This window comes from Eublepharis macularius, chromosome 7, assembly GCF_028583425.1.
Source record: "Eublepharis macularius isolate TG4126 chromosome 7, MPM_Emac_v1.0, whole genome shotgun sequence".
NCBI lineage: Eukaryota > Metazoa > Chordata > Lepidosauria > Squamata > Eublepharidae > Eublepharis > Eublepharis macularius.
In genome coordinates, this window is record NC_072796.1 from 91,562,398 (window position 1) to 91,575,642 (window position 13,245).

The following is a 13,245-nucleotide window of genomic DNA, read 5'->3' on the forward strand; positions in this document are numbered from 1 at the left end:
AATGCAGTGAGCCACTATCTCATCCTTTCACAACAACAACAATCGATTTATCGAGCGGGTGGCAGAGAAGCAACTGCAGAATTTCCTGAAGGAGACCTCGGCCCTAGACCCCGTCCAGTCTGGTTTCCGCCTGGGACATGGTGTCGAGACATTGCTGGTCGCCCTCACAGACGATCTCCGCAGACATCTGGATCAGGGCAGATCAGCACTGCTGATTTTACTGGATCTGTCAGCAGCATTTGATACAGTCGATCATGAGCTTTTGACCCACCGCCTTGCCGATGTGAGGATTCAGGGGACAGCACTGCAGTGGCTGGTCTCCTTTCTCCATGATCGGGGACAGAGGGTGGCGCTTGGGGAGAGAGTGTCATCTCGTAGGCCACTGGTATGTGGTGTGCCACAGGGAGCGATACTCTCTCCCTTATTATTTAATATCGATATGCGCCCCCTCGCCCAGCTGGTGCGGAGTTTCGGGTTTGGGTGTCACCAATACACGGATGACACCCAGCTTTATCTGTTGTTGGACAGGCGGCCTGGATTGGCCCCTGATGCCCTGGAGCGTGCTTTTGAGGCTGTGGCTGGTTGGTTGAGACAAAGTCGGCTGAAATTGAATCCCACGAAGACGGAAGTCCTGTATGTGAGTCGTGGGGAGATGGCTTTGGGACCCCAGCTTCCTACACTTGATGGGGCAGCACTTACACTGGCCCCGAGAGTTAGGAGCCTGGGGGTGATTCTGGATTCCTCCCTGAAGATGGAGGACCGGATTACTGCAGTTGCCAGGTCTTCCTTTTATTATCTTCGGCAGGCCAGGCAGCTTGCCCCTTATTTGTCTCCCCGTGACTTGACTACAGTGGTCCTAGCAATGGTCACCTCTAGGTTGGATTACTGTAACGTGATCTACGCTGGGCTTCCCATGGGCCTGATCCGGCGGTTACAGCTGGTACAGAATGCAGCAGCGCGGGTCATTGCTAGAGCACCGGTGTGGGAGCATATTACACCGGTGCTACGCCAACTGCATTGGCTGCCAGTGGAGTACCGAATCAGGTTCAAAGTTTTGGTGTTAACCTACAAAGCCCTATGCGGACTGGGACCGATGTATCTGAGGGACCGTCTCTCACCATATGAGCCCCGGAGGACTCTCCGCTCTGGTGGAAAACATCTTTTAAGTGTCCCTGGCCCTAGGGAGGCCCGCCTGGCGTCGACCAGGGTCAGGGCCTTTTCGGTCCTGGCCCTGGCCTGGTGGAATGCTCTGTCTTGCGAGACAAGGGCCAGGCAAGATTTGCTTGCATTTCGCTGGGCCTGTAAGACAGAGTTATTCCGCCAGGCATATGGCTGATGCTGGGCGGTGCCCCCCCCCCGTGGAGGGGGGGTTAAACCATCACCCTTATGCGAACACAGATGCATGTATGAACCGCTGTGCAGTATGAACCGTAATATTTAATGCTTTTAAATGTTTTTTAATGTATTATTTAATGCTTTTAAATGTTTTAATGGTGGGTGATGTTTGTATTTTGTTATCCGCCCTGAGCCTGTGAAAGCGGGGAGGGCGGAGTATAAATATAATAAATTAAATTAAATGCCACCCTTCTTGACAACTTAATGCCCACTCAGACCGGTTATAAAGTGTGTTATTATTATCTTCACAATAATCACCCTGTGAAGTGGGTGAGGCTGAGAAAGCTCTGAAAAGCTGTGATTGACCCAAGGTCACCTAGCTGGCTTCAAGTGGAAGAGTGGGGAATCAAACCTGGCTCTCCAGATTAGAGTAATACCGCTCTTAAACAATACACCAAACTGGCTCTCTTTCAACTTTTCCTATCTATTTTTCCTTCTGGAATGACCTACAGGCAGAAAACCTAGGCTGGCCACCCTTAGACCTCCAGGCCCTGTGACGTACCCATTCTCCCCTCCACCCAATAACTGAGTCCTAAGTAGCAGTCTCGCAAGAGAACAAACATCCCAACCAAACCAGGAGTAAAAAATAAACCATGACAAAACTAGCCAAAAGGGGCAAGATTCTGGTTTAGGGTCTTTGTAAAATATATTTCAGATGTGATACTACTTCAGTGTAAATTTCAATTAGGCTTCCAACTTGCTGGAGAACCTAAAGTTTCTTTAAAATGAAGTTTTCCATTTAGATAGAATTAAACATACTACTGCTTTATCCTAAAAAATATAAATATATGGAAGGAGTGGGTGGCCACACTATTCATCTTGTTCTTTTATTTAACACTACCTGGATAGCCCCACTCCTCCACTTGAAGCCAGCTGGGTGACCTTGGGCTAGTCACAGTTCTCTGGAGCTCTCTCAGCCCCACCCACCTCACAGGGTGTTTTGTTGTGGGGATAATAATGACATACTTTGTAAACCGCTGAGTGGGCATTAAGTTGTCCTGAAGGGCGGTATATAAATTGAACATTGTTGTTGTTATTATTATTATTATTAACATGGCATATTTACCATCAGGATAGAAACAGAACATGGATGTAATGAGGCCTCTGACATTACTGTCTGCTTCACATGAACAAGAAGTGCGCTGGGAGGTGGGAATCTGACAAGTGAACAGTAGCATAAGGAATCTGAAGAAATCATGAAAAGTGGAGGTTCAGGCATGAAAAGTTCAGTTAAGGAGAAGGGCAGAAAGAAGGAACTATGAGTGGAGATGGGAGTGGAACTAATGGAATCTGTCTGGAAAGAAATGCATCCAGTACTGTTCCTTCTCTCTCAGCTACCCAAGTCAGAAGAGAGAACTGTTGGTTGTTCCAGCAGTCTTTAATCCTGCTGGATCCAGCAGTCTTTAATCCTCATGATCTGTGAAGTCAGGTGACATCAGTAGCCCAATCAGATATAAAGGTTATATAGATTCCTGGAGCTGCTGACATTTTGCAATAGTGATTGCCAACAGGTAGGCTATGTACGCCATGGTGACCACCAATGTTTCCTGATACTTCCCCAAAGTATCTGTTATTCACAGTCATTCCTGACTATCACCCTCTTCACTGGAAAAGAAGAGAACAGGAGGCATCACTTTGTGTCTGCCGGGTGTGGTCATTTGGGAACACCTACTTCCATCGTAGAAGGATGCTTGGTTTGAAACCTCTTAATAGTGATGATGATGATGGTGATGTTGTTATCCCTATCCACCAGATGTTTGGGCTGGAATTTTGGATTCCCTCACCAACTCAAATTTTATCCAGGAATCTTGGAGTCAGTGAGGTATTGCCTTAGAATGTGGCATGTTCCAAGTAGTGCGGCTGTTTGAAACTTTCCAGTGGATATCCAGTCTACGCCAATATTACCTATATGTTGTTGTTAACGTTATTTATAGTCTACCTTTCTCATTGAGACTCAAGGCAGATTATACAGTGTAAATCAACATGATCAATAGCTGGGACATTTAATAATACAATAAGGGTATAGATTATAGACTTTTCAAAACAAGCAGACATTCAGTACAGGGCTGATACAATGCTGAAACAAAGCATAAGCAATTTGACATGACATATTGAATGATGTGGAAAGTATTCAGTAGGAACATATTTACAGCAACAGACAGTACACAGTATAGTAGTATAGTACCTATCCCTGTACCAATTCATCTCTCAGAACTATTTCCATACAGCTCAGCTTTATTACATGTGTAAAAAAGTCCTAATGAATAAATAAGTTTTGCAGTTTATGGAAAGCCAAGAGAGTGGGAGCTTTCCTGACTTCATCAGTCATGCCATTCATAGGGTGAAGACCAGTACAGAGAATGTACATATCCAGGCAGCTGTTAATTTTGCCCATTTGCAATGTGGCACCTGCAGAAGACCCTATTCAGGTGAGCGAAGCCGTCATGGTGGAGCATAAGGAGAGGCAATCCTGCAGATATGTTTTGTATGTGATAGTCAAAGCTTTGAACTGAGCACAGTCACTGATGGGTAGTGACTGACAAACAGGAGTAATATGCATGCCCTGCCTAGCTCCTGATAATAACTGAGCTGCAACAGTCTGCACTAACTGGAGTCTCTGAGGCTTTCCCCCTTAATTTTTATTTAATTTGGAAAAAAAGGGAAAAAAGAAAAAATAACCCTCACACACAACAGAAATAAACATATGATTATAAGAAATCATGTTTATACATGTAAAAACCCATAAAAGGTTTCCAAACATCTAAAAACAAGTCCATCTCTGAATAAGTGCATTATAGTAGTCAAGTATTGATGTTACCATACCATAGATCCAAGTGGCTAGGTCAGCTATGTCAAGTTAAGGGGCCATCTTCCAGGATTGACTGAATTTGTAGAAGGCATTTTTTGCAGTTGCATTAACTTGCTTTTTTAGCAGCAGTGCTGGATCCAATATATCCCCTAGGCTCTTAACTGATTCTGCAAGAGTTAGTTGGACCCCATTGCCTAGACTTAGACCCTATTGCAGCCATTTTATGAGTGGTCCCACTCTGCATGACAGCCATTTTGTTTTCGTGCCAACTACCTGTTCTCAAAATTCTGAAAGAACCCACAGGTTCAATAAGGTTAAGGCAGACTATTAGGTCCTCCCTCTGCAGCCCCAGACTTCCAATGTGAGTTTGGTCCCATATGTTGTTCCAGGTATTCATCCAGACCTGGACTTCAGTGTGTAACAGAATAAGCAAAAAAGAATTTAAGAGAGAACAAGGTAGGATAATTCCAAAGTAGCCACTGAGATAGTGAATTCACTCTATGGTTTAGGATGGCAGGGGGGAGGGGAGTTGCCATCCATGTAAATATTATGATTTATCACAGATGAAGTGATATGCTCTGTGCTCAATTCCCTCTGAAAGGAATTCGTGGATTGAGATGTGATCCCATAGCTTGTGTCTGATGTGATCTTCTTCTTTCCCCTTTCCAACATATAATGCTACTAAATGTGCGGTGTGATATCTTTGACACTTCAGGACTCCTTGTTCCTGTTCCATTTCACTGGTTGCAGTTTGTGTAACCTTGTTATTGGAAACCTGAAGAGTGTGTTGCCTTTTAAGACTTCAGGGTAAGAAGGAGGAGTGGATCTGCATGTATTCCAGAGACTTCGCCTTCTGAAGAGACTGGGGAAGACACAGAGACAAGATGACAGATTCTTAGCATATTTTAGAGATTCTGTACACTTTGACAGAGACCAGTATGGAGTAAAAAGTGGTTTTCAGAGTTTAATTTTTTAATATTGTGGCTATATTGCATTGTATTACTTTTTTTTCTTCAATGCAACCGCATTTTATGTTATGACTACAAGGCAGGAGACTCCTAAATTAAATTTTTACCTCTGTTCAAGGGGCTACATCCGCAAACAACAGAAAGAACAAAAGAGAAAGTGAAGGTTGTAAATGCAGAACTGTACCATGCCATGTACCTTTATGTATATATAAATACTACTTCAGATATAGTCAGATGTTTTCTTTTTAATTGCCTCTGATTTTCTTTGGTATAAGTTCTTTAGAGGACACACATATGTAGAGGGAGGTATCATACCACACATTTTGTAGCTTCACAGGAAGACGGAAACATAAGACTGCTTCTTCCAGTGGCAGCCATGTGGCTTCTGTAATGTGTAAACCCCACATTTATGGAGTACAATGCTAATGCCTCTTTCTATCAATGCTGCTCATGTAGGCCTGTAACGTAGCCTCTTGATTGGTTCTTTATTGTGGATGGCAATGTGAAGATAGACTGAGAGCGAATACTTTTGCAGTGGCTGCCTTTCCACAACACGATTTGACCTTAAGTTCCCCCCTGACCTTTCCTCCTGTTGGCAGTCAGTATTCCACCGTGCCAGAACAATGTGCACATGCTCTAGAGAAGCTAATGTTAAAATATTTAGATCCCATTTACTAAAGTTAAGCACACTTAAAATTGATGCATTTGAAAATGATGTTTAAAAGTGAAATCAACAGTCTTAAAAGTGTGTAACACTCCTTAGGATTGTACTATTATGCCACACTGATTTTGATTAAAAAATATATTTGAATCCCATTAAAACCACAAAGATTTAAAAATTGTTTCATTTTGGCTTTCTTCACTACTCTGATTTTTAAAAACTTCTCATTGGTGGAGAGAGTGTCATTTTTCTTCTTTCCTTCTCTGTGTTAATTTTTAAGAGTGAATTAAAAAAATTATGATAATTTGCTCAAATTGTAGTTAAACTAAGATGTATCAAATTAAAACTGGCAATGATAATTTATGTTTTCTTTACAGAAAGTCTTCTTCAATTCTATATACAAGCAATTATACTGTCACCTTCTTTTAAGGGGCATAAACAGGTTTTTTTTTTAAAAAAAAAAACCTTTTTTTTTAACGAGTGATTCTAGTAAACCATGCCGTTTAGACTGGACAGAACTGATTTAAAATGCCTTATGGGGCTATATGGAAAATAGTATTTCAAAAATGGTGAAATGAATCTCCAGGGAACATCATCTGTGATTAATATGTTCAGCCACTGGGTGCCAATGTTGTCTCATATTTGATAAACTGGCATTTTTTTCTTAGACTTTCAAAACTTGAACAGATGTTTGTATGTTAAAATATTTGGAGATTTTGAGGGGAATGCATCCAGTTTGTTTGTGTTTTAAAGGCACACCTTGCTGTGAACTGGGTGCCAGAAAACTGCAAGGGGAAACAGAAGGTTTCTGAAGGTCTACAAAAGGATAAGTTCCTTAATGAAATGGGCTCACCTTAGAGTTACGAGTCAGTAAGGCTATTTCTTGTTAGTGATTAATGGTGAATTACTATTTTAACTTTGAATCAAGTAATACGTTGCTTCTGAGAAGATTCATTAATCATCATAAGACATTGGCTTGCCATTTCATTATTTCATGGTAGACAAAGGGGTCAGCAAATTTCAGGAAAGAAGTATATTTTATGCAAGGACAGACTGGAAATAATATAAATGGTAGGAATCTATCTTAGTTCTTCAGAAGTTAAGGGTAATGAACAAAAATCTGCTTTGTGATCTTTGTTCCATTCTCAAAAAACAAAAGTCATGCAACACCTTTCATTAGGACCAATTAAAATGACACAGAGCATTTTGAGCTTTTGAGCTCATCAGAACTCTTCATCAGCGAGATGTTAAAAGGGGAGGAGCCTCTTTCAGGCCTTGGCATTAAGTCTTCTTTATCGGCATCCTATAGTATATCTGTAGGACATCAATCGGTTCAGTTTCTTTCTCTTGCTCTTTCCATCGTACAATCATCTTGGAAGAGGTTTTCCAAGTATAAAATATGCATCATCCATTACCATACTTTTGTGTGTCCAACACACTGTTGTTATGGCAGTTACTGTAAGGTGTTTTTTATTGCTTGTTCTTAAATTATGTCTCATAGCCATACATCTCAATAGAGAAGGAAAGTTGCAATTAAAATATGTGAATTTCTCCCAAGGAAGCAGTTCTGCATTATAAACAGGACTCTTGTTAAAGACTAACAAAACTTTATTCTAGCACAAGCTTTCATAGACTAGAGCCCCTTTCTTCAGATGCAATAAGTAGATCTGCAGTATGCAGACATTTATATGGGATGTATAAAAAATACAAAACACACAGGTCAAGCGGGGGGGGGGGGGGGGAGCGTGAAATGCTAGAAGTATGGAATGAAAATTTCAGCACCTTGTAAATTTCAGCACTGTACCCTGACTGAAGAATTTAGCAAATGACATATCTTACAACACAATCTTACCTGTTCAGAAGAAAAGACAATAAACAACCTCAAAAACAACCCTGACATCTTAATCAAACAGGCTGCCAAAAGAAGGACAGTTGTCATCATGGCTACACAGAAGAGACTGTGGGACAGCTCTCCAGTACCATATTTTACAAGCCACTATACTCAGATCCCACAGAAGAATACCAGGAAGAGTTAGATAAAATAATGAATGAATTGCCCACATATGTCCAGGAGCAAATCTATATGGACACAATCTAGAAACTGGGAAGCTGCTCTCTACTATCTCAAATACACAAGCCAGATGTCCAATTGCTTCATGTAGTGGTACAATTATTGCAGGTTTGAGAGACTATATGTAATCTTTGTCACTTTGTCATCACCCATAATTACTCCAGATTTGGCAACAGCCTGTACTTTTGTATCATTGACAAAATCATGGATGCCCAAACACACCCAAAGCATGCAAACATGGATGACGGAGAGCAATGTTTCCTCTCCTCCTATCTGCTAAAGCCTCTCATGTACTGGTCACAGAAGAAAGCTCTCAAAGAAAATTCCATCAAGACTTCTGCACCATCTCCTTGAGTCTAGACCATGCCACCCAACAGATCCATTTTCAGGCACATGATGGACAAATAAGCACCACCTTATACTTAAATGCTCTAGTTCACATATCTTCACACTTCTAGCTACCACCATCAATACACCACACAGTCCAATGTCTGTGACCAAGCCATACATTCCAACATTTGCTCCAGTTGCTTGAACAGGGACTCACACCTGATGTATTTACAATAGATATTCATAGGATAACAATACCCATCTAATGAAGTGAAAAAAAACCCCAGATCATCAAAGTCAGATTGGTACCTAGTAGGGGTGTGCAAGCCAAAAATTTTCGGCTAAAGCCGAAAGCAGAAAGCCGAAAGAGGATTCTCTTTCATATAAGCCGAAAGCCGAAACAGCCAGCCGTTTCGGCTTTCGGCTTACTTTCGGCTTTCGGCTTTTTCAATGGGAAAATGCCTCCGGCGTCTTCCCGGACGTCTGGGGGAGGCATTTTCCCACCGAATCAGCCCAAAATTGGTGGAGACCTTCCTCTAACGCCTCTCTACAAACCCCTCAAGTTTCAGACCGATTGGACTTTGGGGGGCCATGTTATGGCCCCCCAAAGCAGGTCCCCCTATCCTCCCATAAGAAAGCGAAGGAGCAGCATATTGTTAGCATGCTGCTGCTCATCTTCTTCATTATTTCCTATGGGGAAAAATGAAGAAGCAGGCTTCCTTTGCCAGGGGTGGAATTTTGCATGCAAAATGCCCCCTTACCCTCAGGGGCCCTTCTCCCACCCTTCCTCCCACCCCCCACCAAGGCTCAGCCTGCTCCCACTTGGGGGGGCCATTTCATGGCCTCCCCAAGTCGGTCCTCTCAGCCCCTAAAGTCCACCCCTTACAGCCCCACACAAACCCAATTCCCCCCCCAGCTGCCACACACAGACCCAAATCCCCACATTAGCCCCTCACAGACCCAAATCCACCCCCAGCAGCCCCACACCCATAACCCCAGGAACAGGCTGGCAAAGGCCAGCCCTCTCCCTTTGTTCCCTATGCTGGGAACTTCTAAACTCTCTTTCCCTGGGCAATTCTGCACAGCCCAGGGGTGCCACAATGGTGGGCACACTTCTGAGTGCCAGCTGGTCCCTGTGAAAGAGCACCTGAACCACAGACACCCTCCCTCAAATTCCCCCACCACCTACAGAGATGGCTGGCCAGCCAGCCCCATTGTTCCCTATGATGGGAACCAACTGCACAACAAAGAATAAAACAAGAACAACACAAAGTAAAGTTTTTAAAAAATTATTTTCTCCCTTCCAAAGTACAAGTAGGCAAAGCATTATGACACATTACACCAGCAGTCCCCCACACAGAAAAATAACACAACTCACTTAACATCAGAGAATCACAAAGCACGATTCCTGTCAAAAACACTATTTCTTGAACAACTTTAGGTTACACAGCAGGGGGGAACACCAAAGGGCATGGCAGCACTATCTTACACAAAAATAACACAACTCACTTAACATCAGAGAATCACAAAAACACAATTCTTGGCAAAAAACCCCAATTCCTGGTTACACAGTAGGAGGGCACAACAGGGCATGATAGCAATGTACTACAAAAAATAATACAACCCACTTCACCGTTTTTGACAGCAATTGTGTTTGTGTGATTCTCTGATGTGAAGTGAGTTGTGTTATTTTTGTGTAGTACACTGCTTTCCTGCTCTGTTGTGCCTTCCTACTGTGTAACCTAAAGCAGTTACAGAAATAAAGTGCTTTTGACAGCAATTTTTTGGGGTGATTCTTTAATGTGAAGTGAGTTGTGTTATTTTTGTGTAAGATACTGCTTCCATGCCCTTTGGTGTTCCCCCCCCTGCTGTGTAACCTAAAGCTGTTCAAGAAATAAAGTGTTTTTGACAGGAATCGTGCTTTTGTGATTCTCTGATGTTAAGTGAGTCGTGTTATTTTTGTGTAAGATAGTGCTGCCATGCCCTTTGGTGGGGAGGCCATGCAAAATGCCACCCCTGGCAAAGGAAGCCTGCTTCTTCATTTTTCCCCATAGGAAATAATGAAGAAGATGAGCAGCAGCATGCTAACAATATGGTGCTCCTTCGCTTTCTTATGGGAGGATAGGGGGACCTGCTTTGGGGGGCCATAACATGGCCCCCCAAAGTCCAATCGGTCTGAAACTTGGGGGGTTTGTAGAGAGGGGTTAGAGGAAGGTCCCCACCAATTTTGGGCTGATTCGGTGGGAAAATGCCTCCCCCAGACGTCCAGGAAGACGCCGGAGGCATTTTCCCATTGAAAAAGCCTAAAGCCGAAACGTTTCGGCTTTTTTTCTTTCGGCTAACCTGAAAGAAGCCGAAACACTTTTGTTTCGGCTTTCTTTCGGCTTTCAGAAAGCCGAAATGCACATCCCTAGTACCTAGTAATAGTATAATCCAAGTCAGGGATAACAACAGAACAGCACTGGTTGTCACTTACAGCTCCAGCAAAAAACATTCCAACATACTATCACTGTGCTATACCTGGGGTCCCTAACCTTTTGGGCCTATGGCACCTTTGAAATTTTGATAGGGGAGCCAAGGTGGAACCAAATGCAATACCTCCCTCCTTGTTTTGCAAAAAAATTGCATGTCAACCTTGCTGAATACATGACAAGAGAAAGTGAGGAGGATAAAAAGAGAGAGAGGCTGAAGGGGAAGTGAAACCACATACTAATGGAAGCTCCGGTGCTTACCAGCCCTTCTGATTCTCCAGAGGCTGGGGCTGCTATTGTAGCCATGGAAATCCCTTTCATTTGAATGAGGACAGCCAATAAAATCCCTTTCTTGCAATTGTCCCACCCACTTTCTGAAAATCTTGTCAGGTACCAGGGAGATACTTTATATACCTTAGACCATGGGCACCATATTGGGGAACCCTGGTCTAAGGTATAATTTTCAGTGCAAACCTATGCATGTTTACTCGGGTCAGGGTTGCAGAGGCAGGCAATGGCAAACCACCTCTTTTAGTCTCTTGCCATGAAAACCCCTCCAGGAGTCGCCATAAGTCAACTCTGACTTGAGTCACCATACATCAACTCTCTACCACCACATTCCCAAGTAAGTATGCATAGGATTATAATGTAAGCCTCTGAAATAGTACTGGCAGCCCCTTGATATGGGTAGGATATGGATCAAAATTTGGGAATGGAAGACAATATCCTCCTGCAGTTTCCTAGACAAAATGGCTCCCCAGACTGGTTAAGGTATCCTTTAAAAATTTGAGTTTGTTCTTTAAAATGGAGAGTCTGGGTTTGATTAGCAAAACTTAGCACAGTTTGAAGGATTAGATCCCCTCTCCTTTCCATGTGTGGCTCTGATCTGAGTGAAGTCTCTTTACACAATTTACATTTTATAGACTGAGAGAAATCTGTAACCTTCATCCAGCCTGTTTCAGTCTTGAGACAGTGGCTCATTTGTGGCATCAAAGAAAAGTGTGCTTGTGCAACTTGCCCAGTGGATATAAAAGCAGCTTGGAGAGAGCAATTTTCTGCAGGAAATGACATGGGAAGAAAGAGTTAGGAAAGCCCTCCCATATCACTCAAGTCTGCCCCTCCAAAGGAAAACCACAGCAGCAGCTCTGGACAAAATTTTAAACATCAGTAAAACAAATCATGAAGTTACAGGTAATGTGCAGTTCTTCTCAAAGCCAACACCCATTGACAGGTTCAGGAAAAAGCACATTATCAGTTCATATAACTAAATGGCTACATTTTAGAGTATGTCCTTCAAATTTAAATGGGTTCTTCCTTTGTTACATGCTGCACTGGGCCATATCAAGGAATTACAGGAAGGGGCAAGCAGTTGCTAAGGAAAGGGAAATCTCATTCTCACGACAAGCCATTCGTTCAGCCTCATGCATGAGCTCGCCGTTGGTTTTTCCTATTACATTGTTTGGTTGTTTTAAAGTGGGGAGGGGCTGAAAAATAAGATACTCGTCATGACTCTAATCTCAGAAAGATGGGTCATGTGCAGTTTGTATGAGAGTATAAAAACTATTCACATTTTGTTACAGCAAAAGTGTTTTGTGATAAATAAAACAATATAAGATGAACTGTAGCCAACTGATCACTTTTTATGTAAAAAACCCCCACATGCAGTCACAGGGCTCATTTCAAGGGGGAACGTGCAGGAACGCAGTTCTGGTAGTTCCCCAAAGAGGTCACAGGCCCCACCCACCTGCCTCTCGGCCATTTTGGGCTCGTTTTGTCCTGGATTGGGGCCGAAACAGCCCGAATCGGGCCTCCGGCAGGTGGTGGATCACTCTTCTGCTCAGCAGCGGCCCAATCCTGACCATTTTGGGCCCCTTTTCAGCCATTTTGGGCCCAATTTCGGCCCTGAATGGCCAGGATTGAGTCCAAAACAGCCAGGATAGGTGATGTCAGGGGGTGTGGCATATGCAAATCAGTTGTGCTAATGACACATTTCTGGTGATGGCAAGGGGCGTGGCATATGCTAATGAGATATGCTAATGAGTTCCCCCACCTCTTTTTCTACAAAATGACCCCTGTGCAATCACACCTGTCTTTTCCATTAATTATGTATCTCGTCTTACAATGTGCAAATAATTATATTTTGCACATTCATTAATCCTTTTGTAACTATGGTCCCTTTCACACTGGCCCTTCAAATCCACTTCAACTTCTGAAGGCAAACTGATTTTTTAAAAAGGTTTGCTTACCTTAAGGAAAAGGCTCAGAAACAAAAAGAAAAAAATAACAGACTCCATTAACCTACAGATTAAAGTAGGTTTTAAAAAACCCAGACGAAGCCTTCATTAACTGCAGGGGGAGTTCTGCCTGCTTGAGGCTGAATCCAGCCATTGTAGAGCACAGGAACGCTGCCAGGGTGGCCTGATGGGCCCTGGAGTGCTCCTGTGCACCATACTGGTCCAATTTTACCCTTTTGAGGCCAAATCAGGCCAGTGCAGAGAGTAGGAATGCTGCTGGGGTGGCACGAGGGGCCCTGGAGTGCT